Source organism: Pelobates fuscus, chromosome 1 (genome assembly GCF_036172605.1).
Source record: "Pelobates fuscus isolate aPelFus1 chromosome 1, aPelFus1.pri, whole genome shotgun sequence".
In the NCBI taxonomy this organism is placed as follows: Eukaryota; Metazoa; Chordata; class Amphibia; order Anura; family Pelobatidae; genus Pelobates; species Pelobates fuscus.
In genome coordinates, this window is record NC_086317.1 from 362,096,125 (window position 1) to 362,120,090 (window position 23,966).

Here is a 23,966-nt window from a genome sequence, read left to right on the forward strand (position 1 = left end):
CCAGTCTGAAGCGCTTCCAATTTTGCAACAAACTAGGAAAAAATTCCTTCTTGACCCCAAAATGGCAGTCAGATATCTTCTTGGATCAAGCAGCTTTTACCCCACTAATTAGAAATTATATCCCTGTATGTTTTGTTTTGGAAGTATTTATCCAATTGCTGTTTAAACATCTGTATAGACTCTGATAAAACCACCTTCTCAGGCAGAGAATTCCATATCCTTATAGTTCTTACTGTAAAAAAACCTTTTCTTTGCCTTAGATTAAATCTCCTTCCAGCCTAAATGCATGACCTCGTGTCCTATGTATAGCGCTGTTTATGAATAGTTTTCTAGACAATGGTTTGTACTGACCCTGAATATATTTGTATAATGTTATCATATCCCCTCTGAGGCACCTTTTTTCCTAACTAAAGAGATTTCATTTTGTTAACCTTTCTTTATAACTAAAATGCTCCATTCCTTTTATCAATTTTGTAGCTCGTCTCTGCACTTTTTCTAGTGCCATGATATCCTTCTTTAGAACATGTTTCCAAAATTGCACAGCATATTCAAGGTGTGGTCTTACCAGCAATTTATAAAGAGGCAAAATTATATTTTCATCCCGAAAATGTATGCCCCTATTTATACATGACAAAATTTTACTGGTCTTAGCAACTACAGATTGACATTGCATATTGCTGCCTAATTTGTTGTCTATAATTATTCCCAAATCCAGTTTGTGTGTGGTTATCTCTAATTCACTACTATTTAGGATGTAAGTTGCTTGTGCATTCCTGACCCCGAAGTGCATATTGAAATTGGCTTTATTTAAATTAGATGTTTTAGTACACCCCACTTGCTTTTTCTTTTTTGAGTTTATTAAAAAAATTACCATAATGTGATCACTATTTCCCAAATCCTCCCCTACTTGAATGTTGGTTAAAAGATCAATATTGTTTGGTATAACGAGATCCAGACAAGCATCCTTTCTAGTTGGTGCTTGTACCAGTTGTGACATGAAGGTGCCATTTAACACATTCAAAAACCTAATTCCCCTTGCTAAAGTACTAGTCACTGTATTCCAATTTATGTCTGGATAATTTAAATTGCCAATAATTAACGTGATACCCAAATTTGCAGCTTTCCCAATTTGCTCTAACAGCTATTCTTTTTCAATAATATTTACATTAGGTGATTTATTATTATTATTATTATATTATTATTTATATAGCGCCAACAAATTCTGCAGCGCTTTACAGTGGGTGGACGAACAGACATGTAGTTGTAACCAGACAAGTTGGACACACAGGAACAGAGGGGTTGAGGGCCCTGCTCAATGAGCTTACATGCTAGAGGTAGTGGGGTAAAGTGGCATGAAAGGGAAGGATAGTATTAGACTAATACAGTTGCAAGAGAGGAATCAGTCGGGAGCTATTAACAGTTTAATTGATACTTTTTTTAACATATCCCAACCAATAATTGATGTCCCTTCATTTGCCCAAAGCAGATATCGTCCCATAAAGCTTCCACCTTTTCCTCGTCACACTCCACATGCCTAAGATTTTACTTTAACTCATGGTTCACTTACAAACATACTCCACCCCCTTCTTGTTTTTCCTAAATAACATAGAAACATAGAAAGTGACGGCAAATAAGAACCATTTGGTCCATCTAGTTTGCCCAATTTTCTAATACTTTCATTAGTCCCTGGCTTTATCTTATAGCTAGGATAGCCTTATGCTTATCCCACAGATGCTTAAACTCATTTACTGTGTTAACCTCTACCACTTCAGCTGGAAGGCTATTCCATGCATTCACTACCCTCTCAGTAAATTAATACTTCCTGATATTATTTGTAAACCTTTGCCCCTCTAATTTAACACGATGTTCTCTTGTTGTGGTAGTTTTTTATTCTTTTAAATATAGTCTCCTCCTTTACTGTGTTGATTCCCGTTATGTACTTAAATGTTTCTATTATATCCCCCTGTCTCGTCTTTCCTCCCCCCTTTAACCTTTCCTGGTAAGTTTTATCCTGCAATCCATGAACCAGTTTAGTAGCCCTTTTCTGAACTCTCTCTAAAGTATCAATATCCTTCTGGAGATATGGTCTACAGTACTGCATACAATACTCCAAGTGAAGTCTCACCAGTGTCCTGTACAATGGCATGAGCACTTCCCTGTTTCTACTGCTAATATCTCTCCCTATACAACCAAGCATTCTGCTAGCATTTCCTGCTGCTCTATAACATTGTCTGCCTACCTTTAAGTCAGCAGAAATAATCACCCCTAAATCCCTTTCCTCAGATGTTTAGGTTACTACTCTATCAAATATTCTATACTCTGCCCTTGGGTTTTTACATCCAAGATGCATTATTTTGCATGTTTTCTCATTAAATGTCAGTTGCCACAACTCTGACCATTTTTCTAGTTTACCTAAATAATTTGCCATTTGGCTTATCCCTCCTGGAACATCAACCCTGTTACATAATTTTGTATCATCAGCAAAAAGACATACTTTACCATCATGACCTTCTGCAATATCACTAATAAAAATATTGAAAAGAATGGGTCCAAGTACAGATCCCTGAGGTACCCCACTGGTGACAAGTCCATGCTTCGAATATATTCCATTTACTACAACCCTCTGTAGCCTGTAACTCTGTAGCCACTGCCTTACCCATTCAACAATATTGGAATCCAAACTTAAAGATTGCAGTTTATTGATAAGCCTTCTATGTGAAACAGTGTCAAAAGCCTTATTGAAATCTAGGTAAGTAATGTCTACTGCACCACCCTGATCTATTATTTAGTTACCCAATCAAAAAAATCAATAAAATTGGTTTGGCATGATCTCCCTAAAGTAAACCAATGTCATCTCTGATCTTGAAATCCATGTGATTTTAGATGTTCAACAATCCTATCCTTTAACATGATTTCCATTACTTAACCCACCTATAGGCTTACTGGCCTATAGTTGCCTGACTCCTCCCTACTACCTTTCTTTTGAATGGGCACAACATTCACTGACTTCCAATCTTCTGGGACTTCTCCTGTTAACAATGATTGGTTGAATAAATATGTTAATGGTTTTGCTAGCACACCACTAAGCTCTTTTAATAACTTTGGATGTACTCCATCAGGTCCCATTGACTTATTTGTCTTTACTTTTGACAGTTGAAATAGAACCTCTTCCTGTGTAAACTCACATGTAACAAATTACTCATTTGTCCTTTTTCCTAACTGAGGCCCCTGTTCTATCAAAAAACCCTACCCCGTGAAAATTCCCTACCCTCGTCACTTCCGGTGACGCAGCCGCACCTGAAGTGACCCTCATCCAATGGAGCAGGAGGGTGTGCGCCTCCGCGCAAGCGCACACCAACTAGGTAGGGATTTTTCACGGGGTAGGGGAAATTAACGCAACAGTGCGCACGCGCGGCAAAGTACTCCCGTCGGAGGTACAGCGCGCGTGCGCACTAGTGGCAAGGGAGCTCTTCACAAACCGCGCATGCGCAGTATAGGGGTAGGGAATTTTAATGGCTATTAGCCCTGTGAAATCTCCCTACCCGTATACTGCGCATGCGCGGACTCTAATCGTCGGATTAAAGCCTCTCCCTGCTCCCAACACTCTCAGCCATCCAAGATTGAGGGTGAAGTATATTGGGACGGTGGGTGTTTATGTGCATTATATTGGGGGGGTCTGCGAATTATATGGGGGGGTCTGTACAGTATATGGGGGGTCTGTACAGTATATGGGGGGTCTGCGCAGTATAATGGGGGGGCTGCGCAGTATTGGAGGGGTATGCGCTGTATAATGGGGGTCTGCGCTGTATAATGGGGGGTCTGCACAATATAATGGGGGGGTCTGCGCTGTATAATGGGGGGGCTGCGCTGTATAATGGGGGTCTGTGCTGTATAATAGGGGTCTGCGCAGTATTGGGGGGGTCTGTACAGTATGGGGGGTCTGCGCTGTATAATGGGGGGTCTGCGCTGAATAATGGGGGGGCTGCGCTGTATAACGGGGCGTCTGCGCTGTATAACGGGGCGTCTGCGCTGTATAACGGGGCGTCTGCGCTGTATAACGGGGCGTCTGCGCAGTATAACGGGGGGTCTGTGCTGTATAATGGGGGAGCTGCGCTGTATAATGGGGGTGGTCTGCGCAGTATAATGGGGGTCTGCGCTGTATAATGGGGGGTCTGCGCTGTATAATGGGGGTCTGCGCTGTATAATGGGGGGGTCTGCGCTGTATAATGGGGGGTCTGTGCAGTATAATGGGGGGTCTGCGAAGTATAATGGGGGTCTGCTCAGTATAATGGGGGGGTCTGCGCAGTGTATGGGGGTCTGTGCAGTATTGGGGGGTCTGTGCAGTATTGGGGGGACTTTGCAGTATTCGGGGGTCTGTGCAGTATTCGAGGGCACTGTACAGTATGGGGGGGTCTGTGCAGTGTATGGGGGGTCTGTGCAGTATCGAGGGGGTTCTGTGCAGTGTATGGGGGGTCTGTGCAGTATCGAGGGGGTTCTGTGCTGTATTGGGGGAGTCTGTGCAGAATCGGGGGGCATTGTGCTGTATTGGGGGTCTGTGCAGAATTGGGGGAATGTGCAGTATTGGGGGGGTCTGTGCAGAATTGGGGGGTCTGCGCTGTATATTGTGGAGGGTCTGCGCAGTATATGGGGGCTGTCTGCGCATTATATGGGGGTCTGCGCAGTGTATGGGGGGGCTGTCTGTGCTGTATATGGGGGTCTGCGCAGCATATTGTGGGGGGTCTGCGCAGCATATTGGGGGGGCTGCGCAGTATATTTCCGGGTCTATGAAGTATATTGGGGTGGCCTATGTGTTAGATGTGGGGGGCAGTGTGTTAGATGGAGGGGCTGTTCGTTACATGTGGGGGGGCAGTGTATTATATTTGGGAGCTGTGCGTTAGATGTGTACAACCCTAGTTTCACAGAAAAAATATTTATTTCATAGACATCATATGCCATGGCCTGCTTTTTGCTATGAAACCGTAGCCATCTAGTCACTCGCCAGAGAAGGATGAGAAACTGCACCCCAGCGAGAGGGACTGCCCCATATCTGCAACCAAATCCGTCGGTCACCGAATTCAGTAATCTCCGTCTCTTTGTCCATTCTGTATGTATGGTACTCCCAATTCTTATATTTAATCAAGGAAGCAGGCTGAAGGGTCAGTGTTAGGACCCGCTTAGGGGGGTCTGCCTTGACGTTGGCAGGCGGGCATCCCTCCAATGGCCATTGGAGCAACTAAATGACCTCCATTTGTCTAAATATACATAGGGATTAAGGAGAAAGCGCAAGTAACATTTTCTTTTCTTTGGTTTTTACTATATATTGGGGCTGATGTGTGTTGTAGTCCTTGCTGCTTAAGCGCAGGACTTCTCTTTTTGTATGTGTCACAGCTCTGACAAGCATTCTCCTATGGGACACGAAGTACATGAAGAGGAATGAAGAAGGCCATGTTTGATGCTCGTCTCCAGGGTGGAGTATTGAATTTATAAGTAATGAAGTGGCATCTGACACATGACAACCTGCTCCTGTTTGCACAGCAACTTCAACATTGTGTACTGTGATCACGGCCTAGTTCAGAGGTAGGTAACCTTGGGCAGTCCAGATGCTGTGAATTACATCTCCCATAATGCTGGCAAACCATTATGGGAGGTGTAGTCCAAAACATCTGGAATACCGAATGCGTATAAATGAAAAGTATGGTGTGTGTGAATGGTCAGTAACAAGGGTTGAAGCCTTGACGTGGCGTTACTGCTCACATGTGCATTCATTTGCCAATTCAACCAATGTGAGTCACTGTAATAGTTATGAGGTAACCATAAATACCGTGACTATGGAGAATTAAACGCCCATATCACCTAAACACTTCTTATACTGTGACCGTATCTCCTAAACACTGCTCACACTGTGACCGTATCTCCTAAACACTGCTCACACTGTGACCGTATCTCCTAAACACTGCTCACACTGTGACCGTATCTCTTAAACACTGCTTATACTGTGACCGTATCTCCTAAACACTGCTTATACTGTGACCGTATCTCCTAAACACTGCTTACACTGTGACCGTATCTCTGAAACACTGCTTACACTGCGACTGTATCATAAAAACTGCTTATACTTATCGGGATCCATCAAAGGTGGAGTCTAGGGTTATATACTCCATGCCACTTTAATCAGGGGGGGTAATAAAGTGTTCCAGATATAGTGCCCCAGTTTGGTCAGGTTTAAATCATTATAGGAATTCAACAGGTTCATAAAATGGAAACCTCTGTTGCATTAGACCCAATTCTGAGATTATGACCGAACCCTAAAGCACTTAATATTTTTATGATATTTTATTGATGTATTTTGAATGTTGTGCAAAGACCCCAGATGGTCACTGTTCCACTTGTATTCCAGTGGCCATGAAGGGCAGGTGAAGGTAGTTTTTATTTGACTTGAAATGTCCTTTGTATGCATCTTCAGCTCCTGGAGCGTTAATCTGCCAGAAGTCAACGGAAGCGCTCTACTCAAGTGTATGCATTAGCTCTGTCTTTTGTCAAAAGTAGAAAAAATACTTAAGATAAAGTTGTTCCTGTTTGCTCTTAATTTGTGGGCGTCGCAGGGATGCTTTAAGTCAAATTTAAAAGCGCTCTATCATTCTTTCTATTCTACGCCTCTAATCCTCAACATGGAAATTGTAGTTTGTAATAATAGAAAATATGTAGGTTGTAATATGCTTTCTGGTTACGTTCTGGTGAGTTTTAACTTAATTTTCTATTTTTACAGCTCCTGAGGGTAGGAGCAAACCGCCTTGAGGAGTCCCTGCATAAGAGACTATTGGATACAGAAGGCTGTACTAAAGGGAGATCTCATCACAGCATCATCCAAGTCGTAGTCAGGAGTATATGAGGCCTCTTAAGAGTAAAGAGCGGCTAACAATATCCGATAATAGGCCACATGTGCAATTATTATGTATGTAATTGATGTACAACATATTTTTTCACTTTTTTGTTACAGTAGAAATTAACAAATATTGTTAGACTTTTTGTTTACTTCTGTTCCCTGCAAAAAATATTAAAACTCCAAACAATTTTGAAATGTGCAGTGAAATGTGTATCTGTAATTACTGTGGGACAATGGAGAGCAACCCCAAACTGGTACTCTATAAAAAATCCAGGACTGTTCGGAAATATGGCTTTGTATCAAACTATGATAATTTATGGTGCACATAGGTCCTCTTGTCACTGTGCCTATGGAAAGTTTTGCTTATAACAGTGATGACTTTCAAAAGATAGCAATAAGCAGAGTAAGAAGTTGCTCTTTAAAGGGACACTATAGGCACCAAGACCACTTCATCTCGCTGAAGTAGTTTAGGTGCAGTGCCTATGTCCCCTGCAATGTGAAATATTGCAGTTTCTGAGGAACTGCAATAATTACCTTGCAAGGTTATCTCATCCTCTATTGGCTGTCTACCAGACAGGCACTAGAGGTGCTTCAGGTCCTTAGTGGGGACCAACTACGTGAAATGACACTGGACATCCTCACGCTTTGCATGAGGACAACCAGTGTCTTTAAAAACGCTATAGAAAAGCCTTGAGTTAATGCTTTTCGATGTGGAAGCCCAAATGTGTGCGCAGGAGGGACCTGATGTTGGCGGAGCCTGACCTATCAATCAGGTAACTGACAAAAAGGGTGAAGAGGGTGTTAGAAATACAGTTTGATATTCCTAGCACCATAGGTTTCCTTTAAAACAAAGAGTCTTTACCCCATTTCTAAATTTATATAGGTTCCCAAAACATCTATAACACCAAAAAGGCACTCCAATCTGTGTTCAACAATAAAACCTGAAGTCTTTGTTTTTTTTTGTGTTTTCTCCTCTGAAATCCACCATCTCATCATCCTGCTGTAGAATTGCAGTGATGTCATACATTGGGACACAGCAAGTGCTGTTATTTTTTATAGCTAAGTAACACAAATAGCATGTTAAAGTGTCAGCAATATACTTTATTTCTTCAAAGTTAATATGCAGTTTACACTTTATATGTATAGTGAAAAAAATATAAAAGTCAATGCGGAAACTGGATTAAAAAAAAAAAAGCAGAGTGTCGAATCCAACATGGAGAAAGTTCAATCACCTGTACAGAAATGCTGTATAGCATTAGGAAGGCAGTATCTTTATAATATAATAGTCTCTCTCTATCTGGGCCGTCCAGGATTATTAATCACTGGAAGATGAAGGTTACTTCATGTCTGCAGCATGTGTTCCGAAGCAGTCATATGGAAGTTTTCTGTAGAAGAAGGTAATCTCTTCTGTTCAGCAGGTCTAGGTTAATGGTGGTGGGTTTTTCTCTGGCATTGGAACCATCAGTAAAGGAGTGTAAAATTGAGAGGAGCACCTTGTTTTTCCCACAAATGTAAGAAAACTCAGAACAGAAGATTGAGGATAGTGGTTAACAACTTAATGAAACTGCAAACACTAAAACTAACTTGAAAAAAATAACATTCACAGTGTAAGCAGTGTATAGGAGATACGGTCACAGTGTAAGCAGTGTATAGGAGATACGGTCACAGTATAAGCAGTGTATAGGAGATACGGTCACAGTGTAAGCAGTGTATAGGAGATACGGTCACAGTGTAAGCAGTGTATAGGAGATACGGTCACAGTATGAGCAGTGTTTAGATGGTACGGTCACAGTGTAAGCAGGTGTATAGGAGATACGGTCACAGTGTGAGCAGTTTTTAGATGGTACGGTCACAGTGTGAGCAGTGTATAGGAGATACAGTCACAGTGTAAGCAGTATATAGGCGATACAGTCACAGTATAAGTCAATGTTTATGTGATACGGTCACAGTATAAGTCAATGTTTATGTGATACGGTCACAGTATAAGGCAATGTTTATGCGATACGGTCACAGTATAAGGCAATGTTTATGTGATGCGGCCACAGTATAAGGCAATGTTTATGTGATACGGTCACAGTGTGAGCAGTGTTTAGATGGTACGGTCACAGTGTAAGCAGTGTATAGGAAATACGGTCACAGTATGAGCAGTGTTTAGATGGTACGATCACAGTGTAAGCAGGTGTATAGGAGATACGGTCACAGTGTGAGCAGTATATAGGCGATACAGTCACAGTATAAGTCAATGTTTATGTGATACGGTCACAGTATAAGGCAATGTTTATGTGATGCGGCCACAGTATAAGGCAATGTTTATGTGATACGGTCACAGTGTGAGCAGTGTTTAGATGGTACGGTCACAGTGTAAGCAGTGTATAGGAAATACGGTCACAGTATGAGCAGTGTTTAGATGGTACGATCACAGTGTAAGCAGGTGTATAGGAGATACGGTCACAGTGTGAGCAGTGTTTAGATGGTACGGTCACAGTGTGAGCAGTGTATAGGAGATACAGTCACAGTGTAAGCAGTATATAGGCGATACGGTCACAGTATAAGTCAATGTTTATGTGATACGGTCACAGTATAAGTCAATGTTTATGTGATACGGTCACAGTATAAGGCAATGTTTATGTGATACGGTCACAGTGTGAGCAGTGTTTAGATGGTACGGTCACAGTGTAAGCAGTGTATAGGAAATACGGTCACAGTATGAGCAGTGTTTAGATGGTACGGTCACAGTGTAAGCAGGTGTATAGGAGATACGGTCACAGTGTGAGCAGTGTTTAGATGGTACGGTCACAGTGTGAGCAGTGTATAGGAGATACAGTCACAGTGTAAGCAGTATATAGGCGATACGGTCAAAGTATAAGTCAATGTTTATGTGATACGGTCACAGTATAAGTCAATGTTTATGCGATACGGTCACAGTATAAGGCAATGTTTATGTGATGCGGCCACAGTATAAGGCAATGTTTATGTGACACGGTCACAGTGTGAGCAGTGTTTAGATGGTACGGTCACAGTGTAAGCAGTGTATAGGAAATACGGTCACAGTATGAGCAGTGTTTAGATGGTACGATCACAGTGTAAGCAGGTGTATAGGAGATACGGTCACAGTGTGAGCAGTATATAGGCGATACAGTCACAGTATAAGTCAATGTTTATGTGATACGGTCACAGTATAAGGCAATGTTTATGTGATGCGGCCACAGTATAAGGCAATGTTTATGTGATACGGTCACAGTGTGAGCAGTGTTTAGATGGTACGGTCACAGTGTAAGCAGTGTATAGGAAATACGGTCACAGTATGAGCAGTGTTTAGATGGTACGATCACAGTGTAAGCAGGTGTATAGGAGATACGGTCACAGTGTGAGCAGTGTTTAGATGGTACGGTCACAGTGTGAGCAGTGTATAGGAGATACAGTCACAGTGTAAGCAGTATATAGGCGATACGGTCACAGTATAAGTCAATGTTTATGTGATACGGTCACAGTATAAGTCAATGTTTATGTGATACGGTCACAGTATAAGGCAATGTTTATGTGATACGGTCACAGTGTGAGCAGTGTTTAGATGGTACGGTCACAGTGTAAGCAGTGTATAGGAAATACGGTCACAGTATGAGCAGTGTTTAGATGGTACGGTCACAGTGTAAGCAGGTGTATAGGAGATACGGTCACAGTGTGAGCAGTGTTTAGATGGTACGGTCACAGTGTGAGCAGTGTATAGGAGATACAGTCACAGTGTAAGCAGTATATAGGCGATACGGTCAAAGTATAAGTCAATGTTTATGTGATACGGTCACAGTATAAGTCAATGTTTATGCGATACGGTCACAGTATAAGTCAATGTTTATGTGATACGGTAACAGTATAAGGCAATGTTTATGTGATGCGGCCACAGTATAAGGCAATGTTTATGTGACACGGTCACAGTGTGAGCAGTGTTTAGATGGTACGGTCACAGTGTAAGCAGTGTATAGGAAATACGGTCACAGTATGAGCAGTGTTTAGATGGTACGGTCACAGTGTAAGCAGGTGTATAGGAGATACGGTCACAGTGTGAGCAGTGTTTAGATGGTACGGTCACAGTGTGAGCAGTGTATAGGAGATACAGTCACAGTGTAAGCAGTATATAGGCGATACAGTCACAGTATAAGTCAATGTTTATGTGATACGGTCACAGTATAAGTCAATGTTTATGTGATACGGTCACAGTATAAGTCAATGTTTATGTGATACGGTCACAGTATAAGTCAATGTTTATGTGATACGGTCACAGTATAAGGCAATGTTTATGTGATACGGTCACAGTATAAGTCAATGTTTAGGTGATACGGTCACAGTATAAGCAATGTTTAGGTGATAGAGGCATTTAATTCTCCATAGTCACGGTATTTATGGTTACCTCATAAGTATTACAGTGACTCACATTGGTTGAATTGGCACATGAATGCACATGTGAGCAGTAACGCCACGTCAAGGCTTCAACCCTTGTTACTGACCATTCACACACACACCATACTTTTCATTCATACGCATTCGGTATTCCAGATGTTTTGGACTACACCTTCCATAATGCTTTGCCAGCATTATGGGAGATGTAATTCACAGCATCTGGACTGCCCAAGGTTACCTACCTCTGAACTAGGCCGTGATCACAGTACACAATGTTGAAGTTGCTGTGCAAACAGGAGCAGGTTGTGATGTGTCAGATGCCACTTCATTACTTATAAATTCAATACTCCACCCTGGAGACGAGCATCAAACATGGGCTTCTTCATTCCTCTTCATGTACTTCGTGTCCCATAGGAGAATGCTTGTCAGAGCTGTGACACACACAAAAAGAAATAAACTGGTTAGAGTGACTGGCATAACAGACACAGTGCATGCAGACTTGCGTGCCACATACATACAGCAGACAGACACAAAGATTGTGGGAGACACACCGGATTAAATATAAGAATTGGGAGTACCATACATACAGAATGAAAAAAGAGACGGAGATTACTGAATTCGGTGACCGACGGATTTGGTTGCAGATGTGGGGCAGTCCCTCTCGCTGGGGTGCAGTTTCTCATCCTTCTCTGGCGAGTGACTAGATGGCTACGGTTTCATAGCAAAAAGCAGGCCATGGCATATGATATCTAGGAAATAAATATTTTTCTGTGAAACTAGGGTTGTACACATCTAACGCACAGCCCCCAAATATAATACACTGCCCCCCACATGTAACGAACAGCCCCTCCATCTAACACACTGCCCCCCACATCTAACACATAGGCCAACCCAATATACTTCACAGTCCCGGCAATATATTGCGCAGCCCCCCCAATATGCTGCGCAGACCCCCCCAATATACTGCGCAGACCCCCACAATATACTGCGCAGACCCCCATATACAGTGCAGGCAGCTCCCCATATACTGCACAGACAGCCCCCCCATACACTGCGCAGACTCCCCACGATATACTGCGCAGACCCCCATATAATGCGCAGACAGCCCCCATATACTGCGCAGACCCTCCACAATATACAGCGCAGACCCCCCAATTCTGCACAGACCCCCCCAATACAGCACAGACTCCCCTCCGATACTGCACAGACCCCCCATACACTGCGCAGACCCCCCATTATACTGCGCAGACCCCCCATTATACTGCACAGACCCCCCCTTTATACTGCACAGACCCCCCAATACTGCGCAGACCCCCCCATTATACAGCGCAGACCCCCCCATTATACAGCGCAGACCCCCCCATTAGACAGCGCAGCCCCCATTATACAGCGCAGACCCCCATTATACTGTGCAGACCCCCCCATTATACAGCACAGACCCCCCCATACTGTCCAGACCCCCCCAATACTGCGTAGACCCCCTATTATACTGCACAGACCCCCGCAATACTGCGCAGACCCCCATATACTGCGCATACCCCCCCATACTGTACAGACCCCCAATACTGCGCAGCCCCCATTATACTGCGCAGACCCCCCATATACTGCGCAGTCCCCCATTTACTGCGCAGACCCCCCCAATATAATGCACATAAACACCCACCGTCCCAATATACTTCACCCTCAATCTTGGATTGCTGAGAGTGTTGGGAGCAGGGAGAGGCTTTAATCCGACGATCAGAGTCCGCGCATGCGCAGTATAGGGGTAGGGAAATTTCACAGGGCTAATAGCCATTAAAATTCCCTACCCCTATACTGCGCACGCGCGGTTTGTGAAGAGCTCCCTTGCCACTAGTGCGCACGCGCGCTGTACCTCCAACGGGAGTACTTTGCCGCGTGTGCGCACTGTTGCGTTAATTTCCCCTACCCCGTGAAAAATCCCTACCTAGTTGGTGTGCGCTTGCGCGGATGAGGGTCACTTCCGGTGCGGCTGCGTCACCGGAAGTGATGAGGGTAGGGAATTTTCACAGGGTAGGGTTTTTTGATAGAACACCCCTTTCCTTTATTTTCATCTGTAAATACTGAACAAAAATGTTCATTAAGGCAGTCAGCAAGACCTTCTTTTGTTTTTAATCTAACGAATCCTTGTTTTACTTTACTTTTCTCATTTATGTATCTGATCATGTTTTGTCCCCTTTTTTTACTGACTGTGCTATATTCTCTTTTGTGTTCGATTTGGAAGCTCTTATAACTTGCTTAGCCTCTTTCTGCATAATTGTATAGATCATTCTGTCTTCCTCACTCTGTTTTTTTATAATTACTAAATGCTAATGTGTACCCATTTAAGTTCACTGCCCAGTTATGTGTCTTACCCCACCATGTTTTTGTTATGCCTATTATATCATATTGTTTAGTGTATGCTATTGCCTCTTGTTCCCCAATTTTGCTATATAGACTCCTAGCATGAGTAAGCATACATTTAGTATCATCATGAGTCATTTGTACGTTTTATGATTTTTTATCAATATTTCATACCTCCTCTGTTCTGAGCTTGCCCCTTCCCCTATCTCCACCCCCTTATATTGAGCTAAAGCCCCTCTCCTTTCTATCCTATCTCCATTTTCTAGATTGCTATGACCCTCCCCTCCTACTACTAGTTTAAAATCTCCTCCAACCTTATAGCCATCCTATCCTCCAGCACAGCAGACCCTCTTCCATTTAGGTGCAATCCATCATGGCTATACAGGTTGTACCCAAGCGCAAAATTGGTCCAGTGCTCTAAAAACCTAAAATCCTCTTTCCTGCACCAAGACTTCAGCCATGCATTGACCCCTCTACTCTCCTGCTGCCTTTCTGCTGTAGAGCGCGGTACAGGTACTATTTCAGCAAATATCACCTTGGAGGTCCTTTTATTTACCTTACTTCCTGTTCCCTGAACTCATTCTTTATGACATTCCATTTTCCTCTGAGTTTGCCATTGGTACCAATATGGACCATGACAGCTGGTCATCCCCAGCCTTTCTCAATAATCCCTCCACTCTGTCCACAACATGCCGGACCTGAGCACCCGGGAGACAGCAAACTGTCCGGTTGAGACAATCAGAGTGGTAGTTACCCTATCTACTCTCTTAATTGACTTGAAATTCCCCGCCAAATACGTGTAACTCAGTCACAGCCCTGTTGTAGGCTGTTTTGGTGTTGGCAGACAGAGTGTTTCATGAGAGGAACCGTGCGTGGGTCAATAATCTAGTTAATCCATAATTAACTCTGGAAAAGTCAGTATTCTGGATGGGAGCTGATTGGCAAATGGGTGCACCTTGTAGAAAAACTGAAATTTTGATCGGGACAACACATCAGCTGCCGTATTATGGATGCCTGGGATGTGTTCACACACTAGAAAGAATTGTAGTTTGGTGTCCAGCCATGTCAATCTCTGTATTAACCGCATAATGGTTAAGGAAGAAGTGCGCCCTTTATTTATGATAGCGCAAGCCGCCAAATTGACTGAGAAACACTTGACTGCCTTACCGGCCCACAGATGACCCCAAGAATGTGCTGCTGCTACAATAGGATAGACCTGGAAAAGGGCTGAAGTTTCCCTGAAGGCCGGTAAGGCAAGTTCCTCTTGCGGTCACACGTCCCTGAACCAAAAATTGCAGCGAACCCCAAGTGGGCTGCTGCATCAGTCCAAGTAACCAGAGAGTGCTCAGTGGTGGAATGAACATGGAGATGCCGTTACACTCTGCTAGGAAGTGCTTCCTATAATTAAATCGCCTACGGCTGGTGGGTTAAGAACTATGGTGCCATCATCAGGCATGCCGGGTAGGAGGCAGAGTAGCCTGGAGATGAATGATTTCCCTTGTGGAATGATACGCATCGCAAAATTGAGGTATCCCAGTAGAGACTGGAGATCCCTCCAAGAACCAGTACCTTTCTGGAGAAACTAGTCCAATTCTAGTCTAATGCGTGCAATTTCACATCGGGGATGTGTGCCTGCATGGACACTGAGTCGAGTGAGATACCCAGGAATACCTACTGTGTTGTGGGGCCAACAGGGGACAATGGGACACCGACTGCAGAAAACAGTGCAGTGGTGCTAATGATACTACTTTGGGTGAGGGATCCTGCCTTGACCAGTAAAAAATTGTCTAAATAGTGTATGACCATGGGGCATCTGACTGTATTAAGGAGCAGTCAAAAAAGTGTTACTGCAAATATATCGAACAGCTTCGGACTGCTCCTGGAGCCAAAAGTGAGCCTGGTGGTGAAGTAATAATTACCCCTCCATTTGATGCAGTGGATGTGCCAGAGAAATGGATGGATTGTTAGTAATTTGAAAGCGTTAGTTATGTCCGTCTTACTGAGCCAGGCTTGTTTGCCGGCCAGTAGTATAGCACATTGACTATTCGGTTCTTTTCTACCGAACGCTACTCATTCGGCAGTTTGACGTGATCGCCTTTTTAAGGCGTTCGTGACCATTTTACTATACGCACGTTCGGCAGTTTAATTATAAGAACGGCAAGCATCCAGTTTTGCCGCCCATACTAAGGCTGTCAGTCCGGCGGCCATCTTAAAGAGATAGACACTGCCTGTTTTTTCTGTTCCAGCTAATCCACTGCAAGCAATTGGAAATCCTTGTACCCTCTTTTTCACTCAGTGGGACCAAGTCAGGTTAGTGCCTTGCACTTTGGGTTGGTTTTAGCCAGTTGGTCTGTACCTTATTCTGGCCGGGGTGAGCCCCCATTTTATGCTGCTAAATGGACCTGTTCATGCAGGATTCCGATAACCTGGGTGAGCCCCAGTGAAACAGCCCTCTCCATCTTACTACGACCTACCGGTCTCTAGCCTCAGGTTATTGAGACCTGATACCATACCACCCCGGTCCCCAGGCCTCTCCACTAATTGTGCCTAAGTGCCCTCACGCAATTTATCGGGTGAGCCCCGAATACTCATTCCATATCATGGAGGAATCGCAAACCTCAGACCTCCAGGCCATGATAACAGCAGCTGTAGCTGCAGCTATGGAACAGGCCGCTTCCAAGTCGCTCCCAACAGACTCTGAAGTCCCCAGGCCCATCTCTAAATGGGTTCATTATAAAGCGGACTCCGAATACTCCGACTCCTCCAGAGAACGCCACCAATGGCCTAAACGCCATTGGAAGGGCAATGTCACTCCACACAAATCTAAAGGGAAAACCCCTGCTGATCGCAGAAAAGCCACGGTTCGTGCTACCCACGACCTCACACAACTTTCCTCAGGTGAGGAAGACGTAGAACCCACTCATGCACTAGCTGTGCTGGATGAATGGCAGGTGGCAGCCTCCGACCAGGAGGACTCAGACAGGGATTCCGCGGCTAACTCTGACCCTTACTTCATAAGGGAACAGGGTCTGGGTGAGCCCCAAGACTCCATGGCGACATCCATGGATAACCCACAGGAGGGCATGGAGATTTTCCTTGACAATTTGGGCCTCCAAATGTTTGACCCATGAAACATCCGGCATCCCCGTTTGGAAGAATGGTCACCATCCGAGCATTTGGCAAGGTTTATGCACTTCTGGCTCAGGAAATCTGTGGACAAAGAAGTGAGGAACCGGATGAGATCTGAATGCCCTCGGCCTGGCCTGCCAGACAAAGTGACGCACACCCCCGAGTTTGACCCTCTCATGACTACATTCATGTCCCAAGGGGGTCGGGACCCGCGCAAGGGCATAGAGCGCAGTTTAAAGGAGCGCAAGACAAACTGCTAGATGCCATTGGGTCACTAGCTAGAATCATGGATATGGCGGATGACGCCTATGAAAGGGCTGACACTTTTACCCCAGATACGGTGCGTGAATGGGCACGAGATACCCGGGAATGGGCACAAAGGTGCTTCTGTTTCCTAGGGAACACCAACGTAGCCCTCTCTTCGGAGAGGCGCTGAGCAGCACTTTACCGTATCGACGAGAAACTGGTCGAACTGGGGGACAAAGAATTAGGACCCTTGGCACAGAGTAAATTATTTGGAGAGGCCTTCCTTAAGGAATTAAATAAAAGGGTCAATATATTCACGTCCCTTAATAAGGCACAAACTTCAATGTGGAAAGTCTTCCGCAGTTCTCACACCCGTGGTGTTTTTGGAAGGGCTGGACGGCAGAGGGGCCATGCCGCCAGCCGGTTTTGGCCATCCGGCCCCGGTACAACAAGGACTCAACCGTTCTACCCAGACTCATCTATCCGACATAGATTCCACCAATTCAGGAGATCTGATCGTGGCCGAAGCAGCCGAGGACGCTCACGGGCAAGATTCTCCAACGGTAAGTCGGAGTCTTACTCTGCCTCTAACCTCCTGTCATATCGCAGGTCGTGTTTCTCTTTTTTTCCAGAACTGGACAGAACTATCTTCAGACGCGTGGATAATCCAAACGGTGCAGAGCTATCGAATAGAGTTCGACTCGACCCCGCTCCAGCTGGCCCCTCCACGTCTGATCCAGACTACACGGGCAGATGCCTGCCTCATAGACTCGGAACTCCGAGAACTTTGCTCCAAGGGTGCCATCCAACCAGTTCCGGATGCCACCGGTTTCTACAGCAATATCTTCCTGGTCAGGAAGAAAACCGGCAAATTTTGCCCCGTTATCAATCTCAGGGAGCTCAATTCTCACGTGGTATATCGACATTTCAAAATGGAAGGTATCCATCTTCTCCGGGACTTACTTCGATGCGACGACTGGTTCACTCGTCTGGACCTCAACGACGCATACCTTACCATTCCGGTACACAAAAGCAGCCGTCCCTACCTCCGTTTCTTCTGGCAAGGGACCCCCTGGCAGTTCACCTGCCTCCCGTTTGGCCTCAGTTCAGCCCCGTGGTGCTTCACCAAGATTATGAAGCCGGTGGTGGCGAAGCTCAGAACCCAAGGCATAAGATGCATAATCTACCTCGACGACATCCTGATCTTCGACGAGGATGCAGAGACTCTGCGGAGACACACGAATCACACACTACACCTTTTGGAGTCTCTAGGTTTCGTCGTCAACCGCCCCAAGTCTGCAATGACCCCGGCTCAATCAGTTCAATTCCTCAGATTCGTAATAGACTCCACATCATGCACTCTCCACCTCCCGGCTACCAAAATTATGGTGATCCGGAAAGTCCTTCGTCAGACAACCATACCCCTACGATTACTGGCACGGATCGTAGGCCTTCTCTCCACATCCATCCAGGCCATTTTCCCCGGACCCCTGCACTACAGGGCCATGCAACGCCTCAAGGCAAGTTTCCTTCGCGGACAACCGACATACGACCGACCGGTTCCAATGTCGGCCGAAGTTCGGGAGGAGCTACACTGGTGGCTGAACTGCATGCAGGCTTGGAATGGCAGGGCCATATTCGGGAACCAGCCAGACTTCGTGCTGGAATCGGATGCCAGTCATTCAGGCTGGGGAGCAACAGATGGAACCACGTCCACAGGAGGAATCTGGACTTCCGAAGAGCTCTCGATGCACATAAATTGCCTGGAACTCTTGGCCGGGTCATTCGCCATTCGCAGCCTGGCAAAGGACCGATCCAACTGCTGCATCCTACTCCGCATGGACAACGTCTCAGCGGTAAGATACATCAACCGCCTTGGAGGCACTCGTTCTCAAACACTGGCGGATCTCACGAAAGAGATCTTCGATTATTGCCTACCACGCAACATCACCTTGCTGGCAGAGCACTTACCAGGAGACTCCAATATGATGGCGGATTGGTATTCACGCCACTAGCGGGACGCCAGCGATTGGCAACTAAACCCTCATATTTTCGCACTACTGGATGTACAGAGGGGTCCTCTCTCCATAGACCTATTTGCGTCCCGCAACAATCGACAGACAGAGGCTTACTTCAGCTGGCTCCCAGACCCGGAGAGCCTCGCAACGGACGCTTTCCTCCAACAATGGCCACGGGACGGTGCTTACGCATTCCCACCTTACGCAATGATAACGAGGGTCCTTCACCGGATCCGTCTACATGGAGTGAGAATAATTCTTATCATGCCGCTCTGGCAGAGCCAGCCATGGTACCCAGACCTTCTGGAACTTTCAATCAAAGATCCCCTCCTCCTACCAGATGCCCCAACCATCCTCAGGAACCCATTGGGCCTACCTCACCCACTAGTCCTGCAGGAACGCTTGCCCCTTGTGGCCTGGACTCTTTCCGGGGCTCCTGATGAACCGAGGAATTATCGCAGGAAACTAAGGACCAGCTATGGGATTCATGGGCACCAGGAACAAGGAGGTGCTACTTATCAGCATGGCACTCCTGGACAAGTTGGTGTGTGGGACGGGACCTCAATCCCTTTACTGCACCTACTCACTCCATCATGAATTTCCTGACCTCCCTTTTCACTGCCGGATAATCATACCGGTCCATCAATGTGGTATGGTCAGCCATCTCAGCGGCCCATACTCTGACCCAGGGGACTCCAGTTGGTAAGGACCCGCTCATCTGCAGACTTCTCCGTGGCATGCGCCTGCGGTGCCCCCCAGAACCCAAATACTCTAGACTTTGGGACGTTGGCGTGGTCCTACAATTCTTACGAAATTGGCCTCCCAACGAGGAACTGTCACTCTGCCAGCTTACCGCAAAATTCCCCTTCCTGCTCTGTCTGGTTTCTTTTTGACGGGTATCGGACGTACGCACCTTTGACGCCAACGCATTTACCTTCTGTCCGACGGGTGTTACCTTTTGGGTCTCACGTCGCACTAAGGGCAACTCTCCCTCGGTTTTCTACCCTTTCTTCCCTTCTGACCCTCAACTCTGCGTGGTCTCAACTCTCCGTCAATACGTGGAAGCCACCGCGACGTTGCGGCAGTCTTCCACTCATCAACTTCTCATCTCTTACGTCCGCCCTTACGGTCCAGTTTCAGTTACTACACTGGCCAGATGGGTTAGATGGCTACTATCCCTTGCCGGTATTGACCAAACTTTTGGAGCACACTCCGTACGTGGGGCAACGGCCTCTTCCGCTTAAGAGGCAGGTGCGTCCCTTTCGGACATTTTACGAGCGGCGGACTGGACCAGAGAATCTACCTTTAGGACATTCTACTTTCGTCCTCTTGATAATCCAGCATTTTCTCTTCTTTCACAGCATTGAAATTGCAAAATACGAAGCCTCCTGTCATGTGATAAAATTGAAGATTATGCTAGCTTTAGTGTACAGATAATCTTAATTTTAATAATGACAGGAGGCGAGTATTTTCCCTCCCTGCTCTCTTTCGTTCTTCCCTCCCTATTATTTCACATCTACCTATAACACTTTGCTCTCTCATATTGTTGTATAAATACCTAACTTAGTAGCACTTGTTTAAATGCCTTATTTACATACAATTGAAGATCTATATATACGCCTTATGGGTGGGATATTTATTTTACACCATTAGTCGGGAGGACGTTTAGTTTATTATTATCACAACGATATTAAGTTAAATTAAGGGACAGACACTCATTGTTTTAAACAATCATTTCTGGACTCTAACACCTTATAGTCTTGTTTCAGCTTAATCAGAAGCCACACGGAATCATTAAAGTCTCCATACAACATGTCGTCATCATCGCATCATGGGCCTTATCATCAGGTCTTGGGAGACCATCGTTTGAAAACAGGATGCCTTTGTCTGCATTCTACCTGTTCCTGTTCAATTTATTCTGATTAGTTTCCAATTTCTCGTTCTATGGACTTTTTCAGTTGTTCTGTTATTTTTCTGCATTTATGACCTTGTGATGTCGCAATTTTAAAGAGGAAATTATGTCATATGTCACACCTCTTATACACCTATTCTACATTGTGATTGGTTAAACGTTTTGTCACTCTTTTCTTTGCTGCTATGGAGATAGTAAAGAAAGATTATGCAAAATACTCGCCTCCTGTCATTATTAAAATTAAGATTACCTGTACACTAAAGCTAGCATAATCTTCAATTTTCTATATCATATGTAATTCAAAACACATTATACATCATTCATAACACATTTTCCTCTTTCTGTGGTGCTCCTGCCTGCTGCACAGGTCAGAGTATTTTCTCTTATTGCCTATACAGTACATCATATTTAATAGGTATATACAGTATCTCACAAAAGTGAGCACACCCCTCACATTTTTGTAAATATTCTATTATATCTTTTCATGTGACAACACTGACGAAATGACACTCTGCTACAATGTAAAGTTGTAAGTGTACAGCCTGTATAACAATGTAAATTTGCTGTCCCTCTAAATAACTTAACACACCACCATTAATGTCTAAACTGTTGGCAATAAAAGTGAGTACACCCCTATTAGTCCTTACCTTTTGTGTCTCTTTACCCCACTCCATCTAGCATGTAAGCTCATTAAGCAGGGCCCTCAATCCCTCTGTTTCTGTGTGTCCAACTTGTCTGGTTCCAACTACATGTCTGTTCATCCACCCACTGTAAAGCGCTACAGAATTTGTTGGCGCTATATAAATATTAACATAATAATAAGTGGAAATGTCCGAATTGGGCCCAATGTGTAAATATTTTGTGTGGCCACCAATTTTTTTTCCAGCACTGCCTCAACCCTCATGGGCATGGAGTTCACCAGAGCTTCACAGGTTGCCTCTGGAGTCCTCTTGCACTCCTCCATGATGACATCACAGAGCTGGTGGATGTTTGAGACCTTGCTCTCCGCCACCTTCCGTTTGAGGATGCCCCACAGATGCTGCTCAATAGGGTTTAGGTCTGGAGACATGCTTGGCCAGTCCATCACCTTTACATTCAGCTTCTTTAGCAAGGCAGTGGTCGTCTTGGAGGTGTGTTTGGGGTTGTTAACATATTGGAAAACTTCCCTCAATGAACTGTAGCTCCCCACTGCTGGCAGCACTCTTGCAGGTCCAGACCATAATACTCCCACCACCATGCGTGACTGTAGGCAAGACACACTTGTCTTTGTACTCCTCAACTGGTTGCTGCCATACATGCTTGACACCATCTGAACCAAATAAGTTTATTTTGGTCTCATTAGACCACAGGACATGGTTCCAGTAATTTATGTACTTAATCTGCTTGTCTTCAGCAAACTGTTTTCGGGCTTTCTTGTGCATCATCTCTAACCCCTTAAGGACACATGACATGTGTGACATGTCATGATTCTGTTTTATTCCAGATGTTTGGTCCTTAAGGGGTAAAAAGAAGCTTCCTTCTGGGATGACAGACATGCAGACCAATTTTATGCAGTCTGCGGCATATGGTATGTGCACTGACAGAACTACCCCTCACCTCTTAAACCTCTGCAGCAATGCTGGCAGCACTTATACGTCTAATTCCCAAAGACAACCTCTGGATATGATGTTGAGCACGTGCACTCAACTTCTTTGGTCGACCATGGCGAGGCCTGTTCTGAGTAGAACCTGTCCTGTGAAACTACAGTATGGTCTTGCCCACCGTGCTGCAGCTCAGTTTCAGGGTCTTGGTGATCTTCTTATAGCCTAGGCCATCTTTAAGTAGAGCCACAATTCTTTTTTTTCAGATCCTCAGAGAGTTCTTTGCCATGTTAAACTTCCAGTGACCAGTATGAGAAGGTGTGAGAGCGATAACACCAAATTTAACACACCGGCTCACCATTCACATCTGAGACCTTGTAACACTAATGAGTCACATGACACCGGGAGTGAAAATGGCTAATTGGGCCCAATTTAGGCATGTCCACTTAGGGGTTTACTCACTTTTGTTGCAAAAGGTTTAGACATTAATGGCTGTGTGTTGAGTTATTTAGAGGGGACAGCAAATTTACACAGTTATACAGGCTATACACTTACTACTTTAGATTGTAGCAGAGCATAAATTCTTCAGTGTCGTCACATGAAAAGATATAATAAAATATGTACAAAAATGTAAGAGGTGTACTAACTTTTGTGAGATACTGTACATTTCTTATCACTGTTTACCCCTTTTGATATGTTCTGGTTTATTCCCTTCCCCCTGTTTACCCTATGTATCCCTGGTTATCTAAACATTTTAACATTTATTTTATTATTTACACAATTTATATCCCTTGCTCCCCTGCTCCTTCTGGCTCTTTAGCCTCTCTTCTTTTGCCCTTGCCCTTGCTCTCTCCCTTTGCCCTTTGCCCTTGCGTCATAACCAATGGTGTACCGAGGGTTTGCCCTTGCTACTATGGATGGCTGGGGTGCTTCTCCTTATTTTGTTCAGTTTCTTACGGACCTTGTGAGATTGTCTCATTGGGCCTTAACGAGATTCACAGTGGACATTTCGCTTTCTGTTCCAGATCTTTATTTTACGTGATCTGAGCCTGTTTACTTACTGGAGACCCTCATTTACAACATGATTAATCGATATTAACCGGTACATATTCTATTTTCTGCATATTGGCTATCTATGCCATATAATTAGCACTGTGTGCATTTACACTGGGTGACTGAGAGTGATGATTGTGTGTACACCTGTATGCAGAGGTGAGCCCCCTGGTATACAAATGGAGTGAGTCTCCAACTATTATCCCCTAACTACTCTGTTGGTGACAAGCTTTTTAAGGTACCCAATTGTGGTACCTTCCCCATTCTAGTTGACTATATTAGAGATGAGACCCTATGACATAGAGACTATCAGCATCTCATGTATGGTTTTAAAGGGAAACCCCCTATTTTATGCTTGACCTTTCAAGTTGGTCATTAGTTGAGGGTGA